Raw genomic sequence first — 25,050 nt, 5'->3', positions numbered from 1 at the left:
CAGGTTCTCGTTCTCAATATCCTTCCTTCCTTTCTTTGCCCATAGCTAGGGTTGCTAGATTCTCGCAAGCAGGCTCAGTCTTGCCTCTAATCTTGAAACCCAATCTTGACCTTAGATAGAGGGCATTAACTCTTTGCATTTACTTCTTGTTCCGATGTCCTGAGCCAGATCTGATACCAGCTTCAATATGAGCATTGACAAAAAGCCAATTAATCCTGTTTTGAAGAGGGTTCAGAATTTAACTAGAATACTAACTAGAGTAAAGGACAGCCAGTTCAGTCAACAACACCATCTAAGAGCAGTCAGTCAGAGCAGTGGCTTCACCTTCTTCACTATTGTTCAAGGCAAGACAAGGACAAATTACAGTTCGATATATATATATAGATAGATATAGATATAGGTTTAGATATATACATACACACACACATATTTTAAAGTCATTTCAACCAAGAATATCCATCCCACAGTGGTCAGAAGTCATTTAGGTAGAAGCTGTATGATGACCAGGGCTCAGAAAATCATAGGGCTGATAGAGAGCTAAAGGTTTTTGGCCTGCTCTTCCTCCCAAAGCAGGATCTTTGTTCCCGTGTCCACCACAGCTAAGCACCCAGCCCAATCCGAACACCACCGGGAAGAGGAAATGTTTCTTGCTGAGACAGCCTTTTATCAGCAACTCCAGATCTACACCAAGTCCAGACACCTGCCTCCTGGCGACTTTCCCCCAGTGGTCCTGTTTCTGCCCTCTGGAGGCCGACAAAGTAATAACAGCGGCCTGCCACATGACTTCCTTTTCAAAGAACTGACCATCCTGGTCACATGCTCCCTGAAGACTCTTTCCCCGGATAAACATCTCAGATATGCTGAATTCTTATCTCATCACATAGCTTCCAGATCTCTCTCCTTCCTTGTCTTCTGCCACTTCTGGGGGCCTACTGGTTCAACATCTCTGAAAGGTGGGTATTCATAATCTGTTCATGCTTTGGGTAGCATCAGAACCCAAGCCCAGAGTGGTACCCTTTCCAGCTTTAATTTGGACAAAACGCTGTGTCATTCCAAGTCCATATGGTGCTGATTTCCTTAGCTGCCTCCTCATCCTACTAAATCATGTTTCCTCTTCCAGAAAAAGTGGTCAGTCCGTGTGTATTAGAAATGCAATTGATTTCATCTTACTTGATTTTAATTAATGTTCCTTGGTTGTCTATTTAATGTCATTAAATTTTATTTGTACGTATTTTCCTCACCTATCAGGAATTTTCTGGACATTGGGTCTGTCAGCAAACAACCTTTATCAGCTTTGTGACATTGGCAAGTATGATAAGCATGCTTTCCATGTTGCCATCCAAGTCACTAATAAAAAGGCAAAACAAGACAAGACTACCATTAGTAGTTTTTCCCCAACCGGAGGCAAATTTGGGGTAATGTTTTTTAAAGAGCTCTGACTGTCCATCCCCCTGACTTACCTGAACCACACCACAACAGAGCGGCAGGTCTGATTTTCTTCATAGTCGTTGTTAGCACTCTGGCCACTCTCACACCTGATTTACTGGCTTGGTCACTTCCTCTTCCTAAGAGATTGAGCGCTCTGTGTGAGACCTGAGTCTCTTCGTAATGACTGTGCTAAATACTGTCTTCCTCAAACAAATTCAAATTCTGCCCTGAATAGAAATACATGTGGATACAGATACAGGTATAGATAGAGATCGATATAATATGTCTTTCACAGAGAAAGGAAGCCAAATATATATATATATAAAGATATATATATATATCTTTAGCATAGCTACATGCTTAGATACAAACCATTCTGTTCAAGGAAAGATTCTGAAATTTGACCAGGAAGCAATGAGTTGAAAACAAGAGTAAACTTGTTACAAAGGCAAGAGCCCATTCTGTTTTTGAAGGTCAGGATATTATATTTGAAATCACTTCTAGCCTTTTATGTAGTTACCACAATATTTCTTTTAGTTCTTCGAAACATACCCTTTCATATATTACGTTCTCTGTGTCTCAGACCTCACTAGTGTGGGGGTTACATTTTGGTCACATTAACATTAATAAACACCCCTTCTCTGATTCGGGCAACCACCATTATTGTAGAGTTTCTCACTCCCTTTGTGTTTTTCCCGGTTCTTTCTGGATGTTTCCTGGGAATTAATGAGCATGTTCTTCAGCTGGTTCAGTAACTTGTTCACCCAGCCAGGGTAGCTAATATCATACCTGCCTCTGTGCTGAGCTTCCTGTTCTTGCCAGAATTTGGACAGTGCACCCTAGTTACCCCATAAGGCCAGCACCACACACCCACTTCCTCTCCCTGGACAAACTCTGTTTTACTGGTCACCAAAGAGAGGTTCCTTGGCTCCCAATACCTCAAAGTCTATAAATCACACTTTGTTTCCATGCATCTGGCTTTCGTAGATTCTACATACAGGTGATACCACACAGTATTTGTCTTTCTCTGTCTGACTTATTTCACTTCACAGAATGCCCTCAAGGTCCAACCATGTCGCAAACAGTGAGATTTCCTTCTTTCTGATGGTTGAATAATATTCCATTATCTTGATGAAGAAACAGGCTTCCTTTATTTGACAATGAGAATAAGGTAATTTATGGAGGTTCCTTTTTTCCTTCGTTGCTAAAAAAGTCAAGATAAATTTTGTTCTCAATTACGGCAATTATCCTTAGCCTGGAATTTCTGGTAAGACCATTCTTCCTCTCATTTTATTACATACCTCATATTCATTTAATCCTTATTTTAATGAACCTATCTTATGTCTGTTTTATTATATACTGTTCTATCCTTAAGGGAGGTAGGTATATTATTTAGAACTCTTTGGCTTCAAGTGACAGGAAACCAATTCAAACTACACTGAAGGAAAAAAAAATATTGGGTTTAGAATGAAATAGCTTTTTCTAAACTCAGTTTAAAATTCCCAAGCCAGACACTCACTTCAGCAACACAGGTACTAAAATTGGAACAATACAGAGATTAGCACAGCCCCTGCATAAGGATGACAGACAAATCCATGAAGCATTCCCAAATAAATAAATAAATAAATAAGTAGAAGTTTTAAAAATTTCTGAACCAAAATAATATTAATACAAGTGAAACTATCTATAATTATTTTTTAATTCCATAGTTTATAGTGATGGATCAACAAATACATTGTTTATGCTTATTAGGATACAGCAATATTCTTTCACTTAATTTTCATAGATTAACAAACAACATTTTCTGTCCAGTGGTATGATAGTTATTTCAAGGAAGACTGAGTAAGTTTAAATATCCCTCTCCTTAAAGAATTTGTAATTTAAGTTACATCATCACACATTGAGAAATAAATGCACAGCTTGATCAAGTACTATATTTGATTAACTGGGGTTTTCCAGAGAAACTGATCCAGTAGGATAGATAGGTCGGTAGGTAAGTAGGTAGATAAAAAGATTGAGAGAGAAAAAAAAAGAGATCTATTTTAAGAAATTGGCTCATGTGACTATGAGAGCAGCTGGCAGGAGACCCAGGAAAGAGCTGATGTTGCAGGTCAAGTCTGAGAGCACTGTGACGGCAGACTCTTCCTTTGGATGTGTCAGCCATTTTTCCTTTAAAGCCTGCAACTGATTGGATGAGGCCCATCCACATTATAAAGAATAATCTCTTTTACTCAAAGTCTGCTGATTTAAATATTCAGTCATCTGAGAAATACCTTCACAATGACATCTAGACTGGTGTTTGACCAAATGGTTGGGTACTGAGGCATAGCTAAGTTGGAAAATAAAAGTAATCATCACATGTACATTAAGAGCAACTAGACTGAGAGTATAATTGATATGGTATCAGTCTTAGTTTATTCCAATATGTCTAGCACTGCTTTGCAAATAACAGATGCTCAATAAATATTTGTTGAATCATCAGATTGGAAATTCTATTATCTCTACCACAAAGCCAAGCTAAAATTCTTTTTTGTGAGTTCTCTGAGTTCATTAAGATCCCAGGTGGGGTTGCCTGGTTGGCTTAGTTGGTACAGCATTCAACTCCTGATCTCTGGGTTGTGAGTTCAAGTGCCGTGTTAGGTATAGAGATTACTTAAAAATAAAATTTTAAGGAAAAAAAAAAAAACCTCAGCAGAAATTTGTTTTTACATATTCTACACAGGACTTAGTGTACTCATCCAATCTGAAGATCTGAGTCCCTCATCCATTCTGGAAAATTCTCAGTCATTATCACTACAAATATTGTATCTCCTCCATTAGCTCTATTTTCTTTGGAATTTTTCCCCCTTTGGAATTTTTATTATGTAAATATAGGATCTTAATCTCTCATTTATTTATTTCTTTGTCTCTTTTTGTTGTCTCCCATAAATCTCCTTAAATCTATCTTCTAGTTCACTAATTCCCCCTTCATCTGTCTACTTTTCTCTTTAACTTGCATACTGAGCTTTCAATTTTACGATTATATTTTCTCAAAGGATTAAACATAGAATTACCACATGACCCAGCAATTCCTCTCTTAGTTATATATTCAAGAGAAATGAAAACATATGTCCATATAAAAAGTTGTACACAAATGTTCATAGTAGCATTCTTCATAATAACAAAAATGTGGAAAGTAGGGGCGCCTGGGTGGCTCAGTGGGTTAAAGCCTCTGCCTTCGGCTCAGGTCATGATCCCAGGGTCCTGTGATCCAGCCCCACATCGGGCTCTCTGCTCAGCGGGGAACCTGCTTCCCTTCCTCTCTCTCTGCCTGCCTCTCTGCCCACTTGTGATCTCTGTCAAATAAATATATAAAATCTTAAAAAAAATGTGGAAAGTATTCAGAGGTCAGTCAATGATGAAGTGATAAATATGGTATATCCAACAATAGAATATTACTTAGCAATAAAAAAGAAACTATAAATATAGAGCTATTATATCAATAAGCCTTAAAAGCATTATGCAAAATGAAAGAAGCCCATTATATAAGCCATATGTTGTACTCCACTTATACAAAATGTCCAGAATAGGGAAATATAGAAACAGAAAGTAGATTAGAGATCGAGCCCCGCATCGGGCTCTCTGCTCAGCAGGGAGCCAGCTTCCCTTCCTCTCTCTCTGACTGCCTCTATGCCTACTTGTGATCTCTGTCAAATAAATAAATAAAATCTTTAAAAAAAAGAAGGAAAGTAGATTAGTGGTTGTCTAAGGCTGGCAGGGTTCAAAGAGTCTGAGGGGTAATGGCTAAGGAAGTAAGTTTTTTGGGGGGGGTAATGAAAATGCTCTAAAATTAATTATGTTGATGGATGCCCAACGCTGTGAATAGATTAAAAAACACTGAATTGTACACTGACTTGTATATTCTATGATATGTTAAGGCTCCTTAAGAAAATAAGATACTATCTCAATAAAGCTCTAGAAGAATAAGATACTTTTTATGACACAGAAGAACTTCTTTTTTTTTCCCCAAACTCAAATATGCATTAGACTTTACTGCTGTTATTGTATTTTATCCAGCATTTCTCACTCTTTATGCTATATTTTCAGCATTAGCTTTGTCCACTGCTTTCCCAGAAGTGAAAATCTCTACAACTAATTAATACTTTTATTATTGCCATTTCATAGATGAGAGATCAGAGCCATGGAAAACTTAAGGAATTTTCCTTACATCGTGCACCTAGATGGTGGCATTTCTAGGATTTAAATCTAATAAAATCTTTAAATCTAGCCATGAGCTCTAATGACTATATTTGGTATTTTCCTATCATAATATTGATAAATAACTATGACCTTTATCTAGTGTTAGGATTTAGTACTAAAGAACCCAAGTCTGCGGTAAAGGAAATGAGAGATAATATTAACTTTGCTCTTCAGCTGGTGTCCCTCCTGGCGGCAAAATGCATGCTGTAGTTCTAGACTTCATAACTTTATATCATCACATCCTCCAGAAGATAGAGTCTTTTCCAGTAAGTCTGGAGAGAAAGCAAGGAAGTGCCTCTTTCCCAGAATCCCTAATAAATGAAATCTAGCACCTCACTGGCTCTAACTAGGTTATGTGTCAATCCTTCAATCACAGTGATTTGAGCAAAAAAATATAGTGATTGCTTTTAAACCAATCTGGGCCAGGGTGCCTGGGTGGCTCAGTCAGTTAAGCCTCTGCCTTCAGCTCAGGTCATGAACCCTCGGTCCTCGGATAGAACCCTGCAAGGGGCTCCCTGCTCAGTGGGAAGCCTGCTTCTCCCTCTATCTGCTGCTCTCTCTCTCTCTGACAAATAAATAAATAAGATTTAAAAAACAAAAACAAAAACAAAAAAACCCAGTAACAATTTGGGCCTACCTCTAGAGCTCTGAATAGAGCTCTGAATCCCACTAAAACCAGTGACAAAAATAGGGAGGAGACTTCTCAAAAGATATCTGGTCAATTTCCCAGAAGTGGAGGAATGAATATTTCGTAGCAAAGAACATTAGGGAAGCAGAGAGGTTAGGGAGGGCGTTCCAGTAATAGATTAGCAAAGGAAGAGAGAAGTGAACACGATAGAATGTTGAAAACGGCATGGAATATATTTTTTATTGTTATAATACAGGAACATTTTCCATGTGAAGAGCCAAGCTAAACTTTTTTTCCTGATTTTTTTTTTCTTTCTAAAGCGAATAGATTTTGCTCTAAGACCAAAAACGTGCTTCAGAGCCCCAGTTTCTGGGATGACAATTATCCCTCATCCTTGATGGGCGGCAGTCAGACTCTCCTCTCCACACTCCATGAAAATGGACTCCTAACCAAGGCTTTCCAGAGGCTGGGAGGGGTTCCAGCGCCCGAGCCTTAGCCAACCGCTAGCGCGAGTGGAGGCTCACCCTCTGCAAAGCGTTCTCCCAGGGCAGCAGCCTTCCATGCAAGTAAGGGAAGCCACGGGGAAAGACGAGCCTGCGTGTGTATTGTGTTTACAGGAGTGCTGCGATCTCGTGAGCCAAAGAACAAAAAGGGAGCCAGAATGGGGGACCTTTCTAAGGCAATCCTCTCCTCGCCAGCTCCTGGTGTGCCTCCCGCCGCTAGCTCAGGCTTGTCCTCAGCCTTGTACCATCTGATGGTAGTCTGAGCATGTTTTCATCTGTTAAGGATCTGGGTAGAGTAAAAATTAAGGAACCGAAAAACAGGTTACAGAGGTTGTGGGATCTTTTATATATTTACATCGAACACATAAATGCCTTGCATACTCACGAAGATGCCTGTGTTATGGAACAGGCAGCCTCTGCCTTTACTGCATCCATCCACAACACCCCTCTCAAAGCCCTCGGGCCTTGACTGCACTACCTGATGCTACAGGTTCTCCTTGTTTTCTCCCCATCTTCGCATCATTTAATCATTCAATAAACATGTAATGGGGTTCTGCTTATCACGCACTGGGCACTGCACTCTGGATAACAGCGGTGAACAAGACAGACAGTGCCCTGCCCTCATGATCAATTTTTCTTGCCTGGCACTCATTGCCTTCTCTCGCAACACTCAGATGTTCAAGGCAGAGAGCAGCCCAGCATCCCCCAGTGCCTGGCACAGACACTGTTATAGATGGTCCCTAAATAGTGATGAATGGAAGTGAAATATTTGTATGCCATTATTAACAGCAGGAACCCTTGTGTAGCGCTCTTAGTTTAATTTCTTTTATTTGCTAAAAGTCATGAACAAAAACACTAACACCTTTTTAACATCTTGGTTCCAGGTCTTTAAAGAAATGAAAATAGGTTGAATTTGTGGACTATTCAAAGAATTCTTAGCACTTATCCATTTGATGTTGTGCACATTGTATTTGATTTAAAGATAAAATTGAAATTTGGTACTAAAATTTACAGAACTACTAAGGGAAATACTATTCATGACTTTTTTTGTTTGTTTATTTAAGTCATCACTATAGCCAACATGGGGCTTGAACTTATGACCCAAGATGAAGAGTTCCAAGCTTATCTGACTGAGCCAGCCAGGTGCTCTACTGTTCATGTTTGAAGTAGTATCAAGACTTACTTTATATTTTTCCTTAAACTTTTATTAAGCATTATCCTTTAAAATTGTTGTGCTTTTTCCTATGTGATTATACATCCTCAAAGGAATATGTTCAAACAATATAGAGGTATATTGTGTGTTGCAAAAATATATAACATATAATCAATATATTACACAAGTGGGACATTACATCTATTCTTAGAAATAAACAATCTAATTTCTTAACTCCTTTCAAAGCTGTCTCACTCTTACACTTCAATCAATCAATTGTTTCTTTCCTGATGTCACACTCAAAGCCAAATCTATTTTCTAATACATTGTCTGTAGTTCTAACTTGACCTTGTCTCCCTTGATGTTTCACAATGCATACGTTGGTTAAAGATGCAAGAGAGGGGATGCCTGGGTGGCTCAGAGGGTTAAGCCTTTGCCTTTGGCTCAGGTCATGATCCCAAGGTCCTGGGATTGAGCCCGGCATGGGACTCTTGGTTCAGCAGGGAGTCTGCTTCCTCTCTCTCTCTGCCTGCCTCTCTGACTACTTGTGATCTCTCTCTCTCTGTCAAATAAATAAATAAAATCTTTTTAAAAAAATGCAAGAGAGGTTGTTTTGCCTAAAACATCTGAAAAGTTGATTTAATTCTTGGTTGTTTATCAGAGAGGTCTTAACTTTCATCTCTTATACATTCATACTTTAGCTTAACTTTTTCTCCCTCCACTCAATATTCACATCTACATTTCTGTTATATAATTTTACCTTTTGTCATATTATAAGTTTCTTCTAAGCCACATTTTATGAGGTACCCGGCTGGCTCAGTTGGAAGAGTGCATGACTCTTGATCTTGACGTTGTGAATTTGAGCGCCACGTTGGGTGTAGAGATTACTTAATAAATAAATAAATAAAGTATGGGGCGCCTGGCTTGCTCAGTCAGTTAAGCATCCAATCTTGATTTCAGCTCAGGTCATGATCTCAGGGTCATGAGACTGAGCCTCATGTTGGGCTCCTCCCTGGCCGTGGAGTCTGCTTAAGATTCTCCTCTCCCTCTGCCCCTCCCCCCACCTTATGCACACTCTCTTTAAAAAAAAAGTAAATACACTAAAATAAATAAATAGAACACTGTTTTTTAAATTTCATGAACTTCTTAATGAGTATATCCTACTAATCCCCACCACTGACCTTGCCATATCTGAGCTTATCAGTCACTTCTACTTTGCATTTTTTCTGTAATTAATAGTTTACATCAATTTTAAAGTATTTTGGAAAAGCCATACCAGTGGACTAATTTCACAAAGAGTAAATAGATATTTATGCTGGGCAATTGCAATTTCTCCCACCATCATAAACCATACTGCCTAAAATTTTACAAATAAAAACTCACTGCTTCAGGCTAAGTATTTACCTATTTCTGCTATTTTCTCTCCCTTTTTAAAAAAATATTTTATTTATTTATTTGAGAGAGAGAGAGAGCGCGCACAAAGAGAGGGAGAAGTAGGCTCCCTGCAGAGCAAGGAGCCTGATGTGGGACTCAATCCCAGGACCCTGAGATCATGACCTGAGCCCAACATAGATGCTTAACCAACTGAGCCACCCAGGTGCCCCTCTGCTATTTTCTCTTAAAATGCAAGTAATCTAAGGAAGTATACTGTACTGGAAACCAAAACTGAAGTGAGAACATTCATATGACTGGTGTCAGGTAAAAGAATAGCTCCATCAGAAAAATTCTGAGTGAAATAAAAGATAAGAGTTGTAGTTTTGCCTGGAGGGCACAGGAAGGGGATAGGAAGAACAATACTGCCTAATTCCTGGTAATTTAAGGTTTCCCTGGTTCTTAATTTAAGATTTTCTGCAGTGAAGTTAGTTTTGTCCACTTGGTATTGGCAACATAGAGTACTGCAATGGCTCTATGTATAGGGGAGATGAGACCTGTCCTCACTTTCTTTCTTCCAACAAATATTTATTGAATGCCTACTTTGTGCCTCTTTCAGGCACTGAGGATGCAACAATAAAACAGACAAACATTCTTGTACTTGTGGATCTTGCATTATAACAAGGAGAAGATAGACAATAAACGATAAACATAATAAGTAAATGATATCTATATTAGAAGTTGGTATGTTCTGAAAGAAAAAGTAAAGAAGAATGTGGTTAGAGAGATCAGGTGCCACTGGGATATAAATGGGAGTTTACAATTTTCAATAAGAAGATTGGTGTAGAGTCATTGAGAAGATGCCTTTCGAATAAAAGAGAAGGAATTCACTGTAGGGATATCTAGAGGAAGATCGTTTCAGGCAAAGAGAGAGCCAGTGAAAGACCATAAGGTGGGGATGTTCCTGGCTTGTCTAAGAAATAGCAAAAGAGGTCACTATATTCAGAGGGCAGCAAGCAAGGGATAGAGTAGTAGAAGTCAAGTATGGGGCAAATGGAGGCCAAATGGGGGGAGGGTTCTGTAAACACTACCTGAATGAAGTGGGGAGTTAACACAAAGCTTGGAATGGAGCACAAGAATGGCAAGAACAGAGGCAGCTGGTTGACTCAGTCACTAGAGCATGGGACTCTCAATCTCAGGGTTTTGAGTTCAAGCCCCATGTTAGGTACAAAGTTTGCTTTAAAAAAAAAAAGAGTGACAAGAACTGATTAGGTTTAAAGGGATCTCGTTGGCTACTGATTGAGAGTAGATGATTGGGAGCAAGAGCAGGAGCAGGGAAACCAGTTAGGAGACTACTGCCATAATCTAGGAGGGACGCACACGAGTGTGGTAGATGGAAAGGTGGTAGGATTTCGTATCTGTCCCGAAGATGGAGCAAACAAGATTTGTTGACAGAGTAGATGTGGGGGTGTAAAAGAAAGAAAGATAAGGAGGAGTGCAAGGTTTATGGTGTGAGCAGTTGACAGAATGATGCCATGGACAAAGACAGGGAGGTCTGTGGGAGGAATGGGATTGGGGGTAAAACAAGAGTTCAGTTTGGGGCATGTTGAGTATAAGACACCTGTTAGACATACTTATTTCTGAATTTAATTGGTTATCTGATCTGAGGGAAGCCACTTAACCTCTCGAGCCTTCATCTGTAAAGTAAGAAATTTGGACTAGAAGAACTGTAAAGTCTCTCTAAAATTTTTTGATTCTGAGTTTTACTTGGATATGTTGTTTTTGTCCTGATATACACAATCACTTGTATGCTTCCTTACAGACTACATTTTATTTTTGTAATTTGAAATAGGGTGGTCAAGGTAGACCTTATTGAAAATGTGACTTGGAAACAAAGAAGTTAGCCATGAAGGTATCTAGAAAGGAATGTTCTAGGCGGAGAAAAGCACCATGCAAGGACACTGAGGTAAGAGTAAGCCTGTTCAAGCAATTGCTCAGTTTGATAAGGATGGGTTAAATACTAGGCACACACTTGACTGATAAAACCCACAAGGAGAGCAAAATGTCTTTAATGAGGCATAAAAAAAGACATTAAAAGTTTTAAAGGATTTAAAATCTAGTGGAATATCATAGAGCTTTTTAAAAAACAATTTGATGATCTAAGCATAAATGAATCAGAAACATAAGATCTACTTTTTCCTCTTAAATTGCTATAAAAAAAATTCAGACAAAATTCTTGGCAAATATGCTTCAGAGTTTTTTAACCTTTTCCTCCTCTTCAAAAGAAAAAGCCTAAATTTTCAAATTTCAGTTTTCATAAACAGTCCCAAATTTATCAATAATGAAATAGTTTATTTTTAAAGAAATAAGGCCAATCGGATCAATGAATAGGGTAACTAGAAAAATAATACAAATCACAAAACAATGAGCTTTCCAGTTATATGAAATCCTTTTAGATAACAGTTAGGAGTTTAAAAATTACAAGCAAGGGAGATTTCCTCATGAAACCGGCCAAATCTTTTCTGGTATTTTCCAGGATTCTTACATTTCCTAAGATTTTTGGTAAGCCAAGTATATTCTTTTTTCTTTTTTTAAAGATTTTTATTATTTATTATTTATTTGACAGAGAGATCACAAGTAGGCAGAGAGGCAGGCAGAGAGAGAGGAGGTAGCAGGCTTCCTGCTGAGCAGAGAGCTCGATGCGGGGTTCGATCCCAGGACGCTGGAATCATGACCCAAGCTGAAGGCAGAGGCCTTTTGAGCCACCCACTGAGCCACCCAGGTGCCCCCCAAGTATATACATATTTTTTTTTTCTACTCCCCTGATCGAAGTCTGTTGATAGCTAACACAAACCTGGCCAAACTGGGAGAGATCGTCTATTTACTTAGATGAAACAAGGCTTCTTGGCTTCCTGGGGCTGAAATAAGTCTAAGTGAGCAAAGATCAGAGAGGACGGTGGGCCAGGTGAAGGAGTGGCAGCAGGTGGTGTGCAGGGAATGTGAGCAGAAGATAGTTATAATGCAGGAAGGTAGAGTGGAAGCCACAGATTGTGGTCCTATGTAACCACAAGGGAAAACCCTTACAGAGTGCTTGCTGCAGGGTAGGGAATGTATGTTACATGTATGTAACAATATTTTCCTTCTGACAAATGAAATATGTAGCAAATGGTCACAGGGTCTTTAATTGGAAAGGTATTCAAGCTACCTCCTACCTTCTAAGGTTGCAAAGAAGAATTTCACTGCCGGTCTATTCCCCTCCCCCAGCTCTACCTGCACCCTCTTCACAGATAACTTACTCATTCTGTCAAGAAGCCTCTAAGATCTTCCTCTTTGGGGAGCCTAGATGGCTCAGTTGGTTGAATGTTGGACTCCTCATTTCGGCTTAGATCATGATCTCTGGGACATCAGACTGAGCCCCATGTCAGGCTCCTCACTTGGCATGGACCCTGCTTAAGATCCTTTCTCTTCTTCTACCTCTGCCCCTTCCCTGCTCTCTCTCTTTCTCTCTTAAAAAAAAAAAAATTTTTTTTTTCCTCATTTATCCTTGGGTAAACAATAACAGAAAATACTTAAAGAGTGCTTACTACATACGGGGAAATATTCAAAGCATTTCACATATAGTAATGCATGTAGTCATCATTGCAACATTTAGAAACTATTACGATCCCAATGCTTTATTTTGCAAGTGGGAAAACTGAGAGCAGTTAAATAATCTACATGTAATTGAGCCAGGATAGCTGTTCAGGAGAAAATAACACGGGAGAAAAAAAAAAACAAAATGTAAATACTGTTTTAAAGATACTGTTCTTCACAGAGTGCAGGAAATTTGAAAAGAGAAATTGTGGCAAGGATGACAGGCTGCTTAGATACTAGTATCCTGATGTGTGCAACCAAGGAAACCAGCTGAAAGGAATTCTCTGGGCCCAATGCAGGGAGACTATCCTCTGGGTAGATCCCCTCTCTTTTCTTCTAAAACCTACTTAAGAGCAAACGAAATCTTGTCCGTGGCTTGTGTGCCTGCCATGATTTGGGTCCTTATACACCTTTCCACTATAAACACTCACATTTTTGTTTGTTTTGTTCTGCTTGCCCTTTTAGTACCCACCCTAGGTGCAGGAAATTCACCACCCCTCCAGGTCTTGCCTCCCTGCATGAGCCAACCAGCTTTTCCAGCTCTGCTTTTATCAAGAGTAGAAAGGACATCACATGTGAATGGCTGAAGAACTGGAAATGTTTAACCCGCAGAAGAGAAGATTTTGGTGGGGGGAGGCTGGTGAAGGAAGCCATTGATAGAGACCTCTCCAAATATTTGGAGAGCCGGCACATGAAAGAAGGCTGTGGCTTAAAGCAGAAACTGGGGGTGGGTGTGGGGGAGGAAACTTGGGGGAGAAAGAACAGGATAGCCAAGTGGGTGAGAGAAACAACTCACGCATTCTCCAAAACGGTTGCCTTTTTCACAAGTTTTCTAAAAATCAACTTTCTCAATAAAAATGCATCCAAGCAGTTCATTCTTAGGGATTTTAACAAATGAAAACACCCAGGTAACTACAGTAATCAAGATACAGAATGGGGCGCCTGGGTGGCTCAGTGGGTTAAGCCTCTGCCTTTGGCTCAGGTCATGATTCCAGGGTCCTGGGATAGAGCCCCACATCATCGGGCTCTTTGCTCAGCGGGGAGTTGCTTCCCTCTCACTCTCTGCCTGCTTCTCTGCCTACTTGTGATTTCTCTCTGTCAAATAAATAAATAAAATCTTTAAAAAAAACACAAAAAACCCCACAAAAACGGGACGTTCCTATCACCCCACAAAATTTCCTTTTCCTCTGTGTCCATCTCCTGCTGCCGCCCCCGGCCCTAGCCTGCCACCAACATGATTTTGGTTGCTACATCTAGAATTTCCTATAAATGTCATCCTACATTTTATGTGTGGTTTCTTTCCCTGGACGTGGTTTTGGAGATTCATCACTGTCGCAGCACGGATCAGTTGTTCATGTGTAGTTACTGCTCAGTGGTGGTCTACTGAATCGATAGACCAAGTTTGTTTATCCACTCATTTGTTGGTGGACATTTGGCCTGTTTCCAAAGTTTTGTTATCTTGAAGCTGCTATGACCATTCATGTACAAATGCTTTTGTGGACATCTGTCTTCACTCCTCTTGGGTAAACACTTAGGAATGAGATTGTTAGGTTACATAGACTGTGCACATTTCACTTTTTAAGAAACTGCCAATCTCTTTGCCAAAATGGGTGCTATCTCACATTCCTACCAGCAACGTATGAGATTTCCTATTGCTCCACACCCCTGCCAACATTTAGCATTGCCAGTCTTTAAATTGGGGCCCTTCTCATAAGCCTGTCATGGTAGGTTGTCACAGTTGTAATTTGCACTCCCCTAATGGTTTTGGATGTTGAACATTTTTTTCATGTGGAAGGAGGTACATTTTGAATATGGTGTATAAGATTTATATCTTTGCAACTAGAAATACAATTGTTCTGGGCACCTGGGTGGCTCAGTGGGTTAAGCCTCTGCCTTCGGCTCAGGTCATGATCTCAGGGTCCTGGGATTGAGTCCCGCATCGGGCTCTCTGCTTGGCAGGGAACCTGCTTTCTCCTCTCTCTCTGCCTGCCTCTCTGCCTACTTGTAATCTCTGTCTGTCAAGTAAATAAATAAAATCTTTAAAAAAAAAAAAAAAAAGACAGACAAGAACAAGTGTCAGTAAGGATGTAGAGAAAGTAAAACACTCATACATTGTTGAGAAAAATGTAAAATGTAAAATGGTTTTGGAAAACAGGTTGGGAGTTCCTCAAAAAGTTAAACATAGTGTTACCATATGATCTAACAATTTTACTCTAGATATATACTCAAGAAAATAAAAACAATATTTTCACATAAAAATTAGTACATGCATATTCATGGAAGTATTATTCATTATAGTCCCCAGAGTGGAAGCAACCCAAATGTCCACCAACTGATGAAGAGATAAGCAAAATGTGACATATCCATACAATGGAATAATATTCAGGTATAAAAAGAAATGAACTGATACATGCTACAAACTGAGCTTTTTTTTTTTTTTTTAAAGATTTTATTTATTTATTTATTTGACAGAGAGATCACAAGTAGGCAGAGAGGCAGAGAGAGGGAGGGAAGCAGGCTTCCCACTGAGCAGAGAGCCCGAGATCATGACCTGAGCTGAAGGCAGAGGCTTAACCCACTGAGCCGCCCAGGTGCCCCCAAACTGAGCTTTTTGAATGAGCCTCAAAAACATCATGCTAACTGAAAGAAGCCAGTCACCATAGGCCACATATTGTATGATCTCATTGATATGACATGCCCCCAATAGGAAAACACACAGAGACAGAGAACATATTAGTGGCTTGCAGGGATAGGGAAGAGATGATTGGGGAATGACTACTAATGGACTACTAAGGGTTTCTTTTTTAGGGTGATAAAAATGTCCTGGAATTAGATTGGTTACACAATTTTGTAAATATACTAAATTAATAAACACCATTGCACTGTACACTTTTTTTTAAAAGATTTTATTTATTTGTTTGACAGAGAGATTACAAGTAGGCAGAGAGGCAGGCAGAGAGAGAGAGGAGGAAGCAGGCTCCCTGCCGAGCAGAGAGCCCGATGTGGGACTCGATCCCAGGACCCTGAGATCATGACCTGAGCCGAAGGCAGCGGCTTAACCCACTGAGCCACCCAGGCGCCCCTGCACTGTACACTTTTTTAAAAAGATTTTATTTATTTATTTGACAGACAGAGATCACAAGTAGGGAGAGAGGCAGGCAGGGGTAGGGGAAGCAGGCTCCCTGCTGAGCAGAGAGTCCCATGCAGGGCTTGATCCTAGAACCCTGGGATCATGACCTAAGCTAAAGGCAGAAGGTTTAACCCACTGAGCCACTCAGGTGTCCCACACTATACACTTTAAATGATTGAATTTTATGGTATACAAATTCTATCTCAATTAAAAAATAAAACAACTTTGCATTCCTGAGATAAACTTCACTTGGATATGACATATTATCATTTTTATATATTGCTAGATTTGATAAGTTAAAATTTTGTTAAAAGTTTTTGTGCCCATTAACATAAATATTGTAATGCTTTTGGTTTAACCTCAGCACAATTCTGGTTTCATAAAAACAATTGATTTGATAGTTTATCTTTTTAAAAGATTTAGAACTCACCACTGAAAACATTTGAAACTGGAGATTGTGAGGTTTTCTTCTTCTTCTTCTTCTTCTTCTTTTTTTTTTTTTTTAGATTCTGTTTATTTATTTGCTAGAGAGAGAGAGAGCACACAAGCAGAGGGGAGCAGCAGGCAGAGGGAGAAGCAGACTCCCCACTGAGCAGGGAGCCTGATGTGGAGCTCCATGGGGGGCTTGATCCCAGGACCCTGGGATCATGACCTGAGCCAAAGGCAGATACTTAACTGACTGAGCCGTGCAGGAATGCCTGTAAGAAAGTTTTTAACTACAAACTCAATTTTTTAAATAGATACAGAGAATTTATTTTTTTAATGAGTTTTCATAGTTCATATTTTTAAAAAAATTTATTAATTTATTTTAGAGAGAGAGCTCATGAAAGGATGGAGGTGGGGGTGGAGGCAGAGGGAGAGGTAGAGAGAATGTCAAGTGGATTCCAAGCTGTGCATGGAGTCCGAAGCAGGGCTCCATCCTAGGACCCTGAGGTCACAACCTGAACTGAAACCTAGTGGGCTGCTTAACTGACTGTGTCACTCAGGCCCTCTGTGGTTTGTGTTTTTCTAAGAATTTTCCCATTTTGCCTAAGCTGTCAAATTTGTTGGCATGAAGTTGTTCATAATATTCCCTTTTTATTCTGTTGTGTGAGGTATCTATGATGACATTCCTGTTTTCATTCCAGGGATTGATAACTTATGTGTTCTCTCTTTCATGATCATTCAGGATAGAGATTTGTCAATTCTGCTAAATCTTTTAAGGGAATTTGTTGTTGTTGTTGTTGTTCCAATTTTAGTATCTGCGCTGCTGAAGTGAACACTTAAAGAAATGGTTTTTGGAGTCATTGATTTCTTTTGTCCTAGTTCACTGATGTCTGTTGTCAATTTTATCATTACTTTCACTCTGCTTAATTCAAGTTTAATTACTTTTTTTCCTAGTTTCTTAATGTAGAAGCTTAGACTATTTAATTAGGCATTTAAAGCTATAAATTTCCCTCTGCACACTGCTTTAGCTGCCTCCCATAAATTTTGATATGGTGTGTTTCATTCTTATTCAGTTCAAAATATATGCTAATTCCTTTGTGATTACTTTTTTTTTTTTTAAGATTATTTATTTATTTATTTGTCAGAGAGAGAGCGAGCACAGGCAGACAGAGTGGAAGGCAGAGTCAGAGGGAGAAGCAGGCTCCCTGCGGAGCAAGGAGCCCAATGTGGGACTCGATCCCAGGACGCTGGGATCATGACCTGAGCTGAAGGCAGCCGCCTAACCAACTGAGCCACCCAGGCGTCCCTGTGATTTCTTCTTTGAGTTATTTGGAAATGTGTTGTTCAATTCCTAAATGTTTGAGAAGTTTCCAAAAATCTTTTTCTTAATGATTTCTAATTTTGTTATAATTGAGAACATGCACTGCATATTCTCAATACTTTGAAATTTATGAGACTTCTTTTCAGATCTAGAATATAGCCTATCTTTGTAATCATTCCATTGGCCCTTGAAAAGAATGTGTATTCTATTATAGTTTGATGAAATGTTTAAACAATGTTAGTGCTCAAGCTTTAAGTGTTAGCGCTATCTGCTTGTTCTATGAATTACTGAAAGAGGAGTGTTGACCTCCCCAGTGAAAACTGTAGATTTATCTTTTTCTCTTCCATTTTATCAATTTTTGCTATTTTTTTGTTTGTTTTAGGGCTTGAACTCATGACCCTGAGATCAAGACCTGAGCTGAGATGAAGAGTCGGATGCTTAACTAACTGAGTCACCCAGGGGCCTCTGATTTATGCATTTTGAATCTTTGTTTCTAAGGGCATGAATATTTAAGATTATTATTTCTTTCTGATAAATTGATGTCCTTATAATTTTGAAGTATTCTTTTTAATCTCTTGTTCTGAATTCTAATTTGTCTGATATAAATAGAACAATTTCAACTTATCTTTTGATTAGTGTTTGTGTAGTATATTGCTTCATTACATTTATTTATAATTACCTCTGTCTTTATGTAAAATTAGCTTATTGTAGGTGGCATATAATTGGGTCTTGCTCTTTTTTTTTCCTACATTTTTATTTTACTTTACTTTTTAAAAGATTTATTCATTTGGGGAAGAGAGAGAGAGAGAGCACATGCGGGCTTGTGGGTATGAGTGGGAGGGGCAGAGGGAAAGGGAGAGAGAATCCCAAGCAGACTCCATGCTGAGCATGGAGACTTACGTGAGACTCCATCCCAGACCATGAGATCATGATCTGAGCTGAAACTAAGAGTTGGACGTTCAAACAACTGCACTACCCAGATGTCCCTCTTTTTAAAATCTTTTTAAAATGTGAAATATAAATAACATTAAATACTATGGTATTATGTGGTAAAATATACATAACATAAAATTTACCATTTTAGCCATTTTTAAAAGATTATTTATTTATTTATTTGACAGACAGAGATCACAAGTAGGCACAGAGGCAGGCAGAGAGAGAGGACGGGAAGCAGGCTCCCTGCCGAGCAGAGAGCCCATTGCGGGCCTCGATCCCAGGACCCTGGGACCACGACCTGAGCCGAAGGCAGGGGCTTTAACCCATTGAACCACCCAGGTGCCCCATTTTAGCCATTTTTAAGTATATATTTCAATGGCATGAGCTACATTCACATTGTTGTGTAACTATCACCATTATCTATTTCCAGAATTTTAAAATCAGTCCAAACAGAAACTCAGTACATAATAAACCATAATTCCGGGGCACCTGGGTGGCTCAGTGGGTTAAGCCTCTGCCTTCGGCTCAGGTCATGATCCCAGGGTCCTGGGATCCAGCCCCACATTGGGCTCTCTGCTCAGCGGGGGAGCCTTCTCCGCCCCCCCCCCCACCTCACCTGCCTCTCTGCCTACTTGTGATCTCTATCAGTCAAATAAATTTTTTAAAATCTTTAAAAAAATAAAATAATAAAATAAAAGATTAAAAAAGAAACCAAAACACAATTCCTCACCCAATTCCAAGCCCCAGACAACCTTTCACTAAGAGTTCCATCCGCCCTTACTCCTAGTTTCCCTGACCAACTGCCCATGCTCTCTTCTACTACCTGCTCTGGATCACTTCTAGGGCCTTTATGATCTGAAGATTCCACTTTTTTAAAAGTCTTTGGACTTAAGAAAAAAAAATTGCTGTCTAAATGATGACTTGCTATTTACAAAGTTTGATGGGGTTCTTTAAGTTTGCTTAGTTTCATGGTTTTTCCCTCCCATGAAGATGTACATCCTTTGGAACTTATGCTACTATGCACTTAGTAAAAAGATTTTATAATTATTTTGAGACTCAAGAATCCATAGCTAAAAGCAGTTAAGAATTGTTCTGAACACAACAACAATAAACTCTATAAGGATTTTTTATTTTCCCCTAAATGTATCATACTGCTTAATTTTTTTTTTTTTTAATTTCTGGTTCCACAGATACCCATTTAGACTGCTTGATTTTCTGAAAGATAGTATGCATTAATTATAAATTCCCTTATTGTACAAGAGGAGTCACTCCTCTGTATGTGTCCACTAGAAAACAGCAAAAAGAGATTTCTTCTCTCGGTCTCATGCTAATCGGGAGTGATAGGGTTTTGCTATGTTCACAAGCTGACAAACCGGACAGTACATTTTTCGCATTGTTGCAGCCCATGTAAATTTTTCTAAATCAATGGTTCCTGCTTGCCAAGCCTCAGTGAATAACACTGACTTTTTCTCAGTCACAAAGCTTACCACATGGATTACATATATGCATTACTCACACAACACAATCATTGGCCCGTATGCCAGAATGAAATATGATTTTACAGTTGCCTCTAGAGCACATATTTCCAGATTTGGTTCCACATAGGAGACAGATTTGCAGTTTTTTTTGTTTTTGTTTTTTTTTAACACAGATCCAAACACATTCACCACAAGCAAATTATATGCGCCACAAGCTAGTTCTTTTGTTGTAGGAAACTGTTGCTTCTTTTCAGACAGTCTGTTACCTATTTAAAAGAAAAAAAAAAAAAAGAGCAATACTGCACTGTTGGCATTGTTAAAACTTCAACCAGGTCCAAAGGAAAATGTGCCTTGGAAATCCTTCACTGATTTGTTTTTGTAGAACAGCTGGAGGTGAGGCCCACTGTACTAGTCACACCCAGTTGCTGGTGGTCAAGTTGCACATTCAGGAAATTCACAATTAGGTAGTTAGATCCCCTGAGTTTCCCCTCTAGCACTCTTCACAACTCTTGATTTGTCTTCTTTCTGGTCATTCAAGACAACTAAGGAAGAAGGAGAAGGAGGAGGAAGAGGAGGAGGAGGAGGGGGAAGGGGTGGGGAAGGGGAGGGGAAAGGGGGAGAGGAGGAGAACAGGAAAGAGGGGAAGAATGGGGAGGAGGGGCAGGATGAGGAAAGGGAGAAGGACGGGGAGGGGAGGAGGAGAAGAAGGGGAAGAAGAGGAAGAGGAAGAAGAAGAAGGAAAAAAAGAAGAAAAGAAAAAGAAAGACATCATGAGGGAAAATGGAAATTGAAATACAATTTTAAATAGTGACACCTCAAGGGCGCCTGGGTGGCTCAGTGGGTTAAGCCTCTGCCTTCGGCTCGGGTCATGATCTCGGGGTCCTGGATGGAGCCTCGCATCGGGCTCTCTGCTCAGGAGGGAGCCTGCTCCCCCCTCTCTCTCTGCCTGCCTCTCTGCCTACTTGTGATCTCTCTCTCTGTCAAATAAATAAAATCTTTATAAAAATAAATAAATAAATAAATAGTGACACCTCTAAAGTAAACTAAGTTTTCTTATGACTGCCACTATTTCTTAAAAAGAACCCAAAACAAACAGCTACAGCATGTGTGTATATCAGTGTGTGTATGTATGTGTAGCTCTCAGAAAGTTAAAAAGTGTTAAAAACATTTCAAAAAGGTGTTGTGCTCCTTAAAAATTATGCTCTGAAAGGCTCTCTTGTACCCGATTATGTTTTGATTTCAAAGGTGTGGATTTAAGATCAGCTGGTACTACATGGACTTAAATTAAATTTTAACATCTTATTTTATAAAATTTCACATTATTTTATTAAATTTTACACACTTTCTTATTCTATATGCTTTTCTCCTCTTCCCCCTGGACTTATTTGATAATTAACACAATGTTTGAATTTGTAGCTCGAGGGTTTGTCAATCCCTTATTGATTATTAGCAAGTTTCTTAATTCTGTATTGGAAGATCTGGCTTTTATTATTTATTTATTTATTTATTTATTTATTTATTTTTTTTTTTTTTTTTTTCGTAATCTCTACCCCCAGTGTGGGACTAGAACTGGTGGCCTGAAATCAAGAGTCACATGTTCTACCATCTGGGCCAACCAGGTGCCCCTGAAGATCTGCCTTTTAGTGTAAACTTGGGAACAGGGGGGTTTCTTAGGATGTTTAAATACTCTATGAGGTAGTTTTAGACAAAATGAGGAAAGAGAAAATGCACCACAAGCCAAATTGTGGTGAGGAACATGCATCATTATTTTCCTAAAAATCTTAGACTACTAACTGTTAATTCAGTGATCTAACAGAAATAAACAGAGGTTCAAGTTAAGTGCTACTTGCTACTTGAGCAAAATCAAAACCAAATAGAATTCCTCAAGACATAGAACTACTGTATAATTCAGTAACTTCACTTCTAGATGCCCCAAAATGTTGCAAATAGGTATTCATACAAATACTGTACACAAATTTTCCTAGCATCACTATTTTCAGTAGTCCAGAGGTGGAAAATCCTGAATGGCCAGGAGTGGATGAAAGGATAAGCAAATTGGGGCATATGCATAGAACGGGATATTATTCAGCTATAAAAAGGAATGAGGTTCTTTTTTTTTTTTTAAAGATTTTATTTATTGGGGCACCTGGGTGGCTCAGTGGGTTAAAGCCTCTGCCTTCGGCTCGGGTCATGATCCCAGGATCCTGGGATCGAGCCCCGCGTCGGGTTCTCTGCTCCGCAGGGAGCCTGCTTTCTCCCCTCTCTCTGCCTGCCTCTCTGCCTACTTGTGATTTCTCTCTCTCTGTCAAATAAATAAAATCTTTAAAAAAAAAAAGATTTTATTTATTTATTTGACAGAGAGAGATCACAAGTAGATGGAGAGGCAGGCAGAGAGAGAGAGAGAGAGAAGTAGGCTCCCTGCTAAGCAGAGAGCCCGATGCGGGACTTGATCCCAGGACCCTGAGATCATGACTTGAGCTGAAGGCAGTAGCTTAACCCACTGAGCCACCCAGGCGCCCCAGGAATGAGGTTCTGATTGATGCTACAATGGGGAAGTATCTTGAAAACATGCTAAGTGAAAGAAACCAGACACAGAAGTTAAATGTTGTATGATTCCCTTTTTATGAAGTATTCAGAATAGGTAAATCCAACAAGAAAGAGGTCAGATTGGTAGTTGCCAGGGGCTGAGGGAAGGAGAGATTAGGGAATAACTGCTTAATGGTTACAGAGTTTCATTCTGGGGTGATAAAAATGGTTTGGAAGTAGACGGAGGTGGTTGTTACCCAACTGTAAATGAATTTAATGTCACTGAATTGTTCACTTTAAAATAGTAAATTTCAGGGGCATCTGGAGGGGTCAGTCCATAGAATGTGTGACTCTTGATCTCGGAGCTGTAAATTCAAGCTTCATGCTGGTTGTGGAGATTACTTAAAAATAATAAAATATTAAATAAAGTGGTTAATTTCATGTTGTATGAATCTCACCTTAGTTAAAAAAGAAAAGAAAAATTAAAAAAAGAGAGAGAGAGAAAAGAAGAAAAATACTGCATGTTTTCTCTAAGGTCCAGTACTTCTTGGAGCCTATAAAATTTGATGTTCTTAACAAAGTTGTAGGCAGAACCATCATTTAGCAAAACAACCTCTCTATGCTTTGTTTTTTTTCAAAAAGTAATTTAAAATGATAATTCATATATTAAAAAATAAAACTTATAGGGTGCTTGAGAGGCTCAGTGGGTTAAAGCCTCTGCCTTCAGCTCAGGTCATGATCTCAGGGTCCTGGAATAGAGCCCTGCACCCGGCTATCTGCTCAGCAGGGAGCCTGCTTCCCTTCCTCTCTCTGCCTGCCTCTCTGTTTACTTGTGATCTCTGTCTACCAAATAAATAAATAAATCTTTTAAAAATAAATAACTAAATACATTAAACTTCTAAGCATGGCAATAATCATTTTCATATATTTTTCAATAAAAACACCTTCTAATGTGAGTTATAGGTGCACTCTAGGCTTTTGCTTCCAAATTCTACATCCGATCTTTCTTCAATGTACATATGAAACAAATATATTGCCGAGGCTTAATGTAACTTCAACATTTCTCAGTTGTTAAGTATATCTCCTCATGTCAAACAGAAACTCTTCCTCCCCCAGAAACACTTTCTGCCCCTCCTTAACTTCCCTATCTATAAATTGGTAGTAGAGGAATTTTAGTACAGTCTCTTCGTAAGGAATACAAGAGCTTAAAAGTAGAGAAAGGGCAGTAGCATTTCAGATTAAATTTTTCTTTTTTCAAAAACCTACAAATAAAATTGTAGAAAAATAAGAAAATACACATCAGCAAAAGAATACAATTGGTGAAGTTAGGCATGAGAGAGTCTCCCAGCCCAGGGGAATGTGCACATTCTTTCTGGCTCCCAGGTGGAGCTAGACAGGTAGACCAAGTCATCTCTCCTGGGAAACCATAAAATGGGGAGCAACCAGTTTTCCTTCTGCTGCCTTCACAGGGCGCTGACACATACCTGATGTCACCATGTGGGAGGTCCTCAAGGGCAGATGGTTCCAAGCAGGCCACCGTTCACTGAAATGTCACCGTATGATATGCTCCAGCAGCTGGAGCTGAGCCTTCATGAGCAGATCACTTGAGACCAAGCAGCCAGGGAAAGAAGAGCAAACTGAATGTCCAGAACGGGCTCTCTATGATTTAGACTTCCTGAAGGGCAGGCAGCATAACTTAAACTTGAATGGAAAAGGTAATATACATGCCTACCAAGATACAGGGGTACACAGAATAGGCTTTCTGGATGTAAAAACAACAAAAACCTGATTTATAAATTCAGAACCACTGGTGAAGAAAATGGCTAACTATTGAAATCCAACTGATCTCCTAGAAAGCGGATGCAAGAAATATTATAAAGCTTAGAAAGGAAAAAAAAAAAGCAGCAAATCATGAAGATAGAGATGAAAGAGAGGTTTAAGAAAGTTGACATGAGACTATCTGGCGTCCTGAAAGAGAAAATGATGCACATGAAGGAGAAGACATATGTAAGCAAAACAGAAAGAAACATACAAAAAAGATTTCTCTAGATTGAAGAAAGGACCCCAAGGTTCAGGCATGAATGATATTTATGACAATTGATTTATTTATATAGACATATCTGGACATTCTTACATATTTATCTATAAATATTTATCTATATGTGTATATTCATAATATTTATTTATATGTATATATACACACACATAAATGGGTAGGAATATTCTGGTAAAACTTTTGGAGTCCAAAGATAAAGTGGAAAATCTCACTCTTTCTGTG

General features: G+C 39.1%; 1 long non-coding RNA gene and 1 pseudogene across 2 annotated transcripts; both read left to right on the top strand.

Annotated features, from left to right (window-relative positions):
* The first annotated feature begins 738 nt into the window (after positions 1-738).
* Positions 739-18,456, top strand: LOC106006191. Of its 2 annotated transcripts, none has more exons than XR_001180126.2 (3): positions 739-953; positions 11,175-11,288; positions 18,215-18,456. It is a non-coding gene; the product is annotated as an uncharacterized LOC106006191 (long non-coding RNA). The 2 variants fall into 2 exon arrangements; XR_001180125.2 differs by lacking the exon at positions 18,215-18,456 and adding an exon at positions 13,421-13,906.
* On the top strand, positions 2,944-3,043 carry LOC123394615 (annotated as a pseudogene).
* Positions 18,457-25,050: the final 6,594 nt, after the last annotated feature.

This window comes from Mustela putorius, unplaced genomic scaffold (genome assembly GCF_011764305.1).
Source record: "Mustela putorius furo isolate JIRA1106 unplaced genomic scaffold, ASM1176430v1.1 tig00003834_pilon_pilon_pilon, whole genome shotgun sequence".
NCBI classification, from domain to species: domain Eukaryota; kingdom Metazoa; phylum Chordata; class Mammalia; order Carnivora; family Mustelidae; genus Mustela; species Mustela putorius.
Note: the sequence above shows the minus strand (reverse complement) of the source record. Positions and strands in the feature narration are given on the sequence as shown.